Source organism: Gastrolobium bilobum, unplaced genomic scaffold, assembly GCF_033153095.1.
Source record: "Gastrolobium bilobum isolate Gb01-03AN ecotype WA unplaced genomic scaffold, APGP_CSIRO_Gbil_v1 utg59945, whole genome shotgun sequence".
Lineage (NCBI taxonomy): Eukaryota > Viridiplantae > Streptophyta > Magnoliopsida > Fabales > Fabaceae > Gastrolobium > Gastrolobium bilobum.
In genome coordinates this window covers 16,268-18,072 of record NW_026898176.1, presented here as the reverse complement: position 1 = coordinate 18,072, position 1,805 = coordinate 16,268, and positions in this window count along the sequence as shown.

Here is a 1,805-nt window from a genome sequence, read left to right as displayed (position 1 = left end):
AATGGGTAATGTGGGACTTCTTAGGAAAATTGGTTTTTTTCAATGTGGACAACCATTTTGCGACAACCATATCTAACATCAGAGGGCTTAGCTTGAAAATCGGTCCAATCAGATTGAAGAATCATACGGGAGGAACATACCGACCAAATTTGAGGAAAATCGGACGGTTCATTTGAGAGAAATGATCCTTGCAACATGGCTGCCCGAAATTGCATTTGTTCTAACAAAACTAACAACCCATCTTTAGAAATTTATATCTGATGCTAGGAGGCTCATTTCGAAAATCCATCCAGTCAGATTGTAGTATTACATGAGGGGAACACGCTGACAAAATTTGAGGACAATCCAACGGTTCATTTGGGAGAAATAACCCTCACAAAATCGCTGCTCAGAAATGTCCAGAAAAACTGTCGCGGATTTTAATTTTTTGGGAATGATATAGATATCCAATCAAGAAATCCACCGATCGATATGAAGGACGATGAGTCAAGATCTTGGCAAAAAAATTTCAGCTCGATCGGATGGTGGATGAAGGATATACGGGCTGGAACAGCTCCTACTCAAAGCTGTTATTTTTTCTGAAATGTCCCTCCTTCCCTTTTCCATTTTTTTGATTGCTCTCTTCGTTTTTCCTTATTGAAGGACAAAAATATGTGTTCATAACTTAATTTTTTTTTCTTTTTTTGTATTTTTTGTCATTTTTAAATATTTGGGACAAAATTGGGTGTTCACATTTACTGTTTTCTTTTTAAAAATGAATTATAAAATTATGCATTCTTATATATGTATGTTTGTGTGCCACACAAGATGGTTTCCTTGTGTGAGGCATAAGATAGTTTTCTTATACTTGGTATGTAGCAAGATGTTGCATAATTCATACATTGTTCTCCAGCTAGTAGGATTGTTGCAGACATACATGATATATAATGTGCATGGTACCGTCCCACATGTGCGAACGAAAAGGACAACGTTGCAACGGTCACGCATGGAGGAGAAAATATGGGACCCATAATCCCATATATATATATATGTATATATATATATATATATATGTATATATATATATATATATATATATATATATATATATATATACATGTTGATGCATCATACTGTTTTTATACTGTTCATACCTGAATTAAACTTGGGGGCATAGGAATCCTTCGAGGACCCTTTGTTTACTGAGATTTGTTATCTCACCCCTTGTGGGAAACCATTTTTTAGGTACTATGATTGATAATGTGGGAACATCTTGTGGCAAGAGGCCATGCTACAGATTCATTGCATGACATGATATATATCTTACTGACATTTGAGGCATGATATGTTATGTTTATATTAGATATGAGCATAAAAACTGTCTATGCCATATTGTAATAAGTTTTGCGCATTGTTGTTGGAGAATATGTATAAGCTTATTTTATTTAAGCACTTGATATTAGGTTGGTAGGTTTTGTAAAGGCAAGAATAATATACTGCTTATTACTTGAGACCACAACATGTGTGTAAATGCCTACGCAATGGCTTGCTAGGCACTATGTTTTATGCATGTCAAATTATATGATTTATTATGATGTTGTTGTTGTTAAAAATTCTAACAATTTAACTTTACCTATTTTTTCTTGAGTTCTCCATGCTTTTTATTATTCCCTTTTCCATTTTATCGTAACCAAACAAACCTTTCTCTATTCACGACGTATTACTTTTTTTAATTCAATAAACATATGATGTGAAAATAAATAAATATATTACTTTTTATGACACAATGCACACTATTTCTCTCTATCTAGACTCTCTTTCTAGGA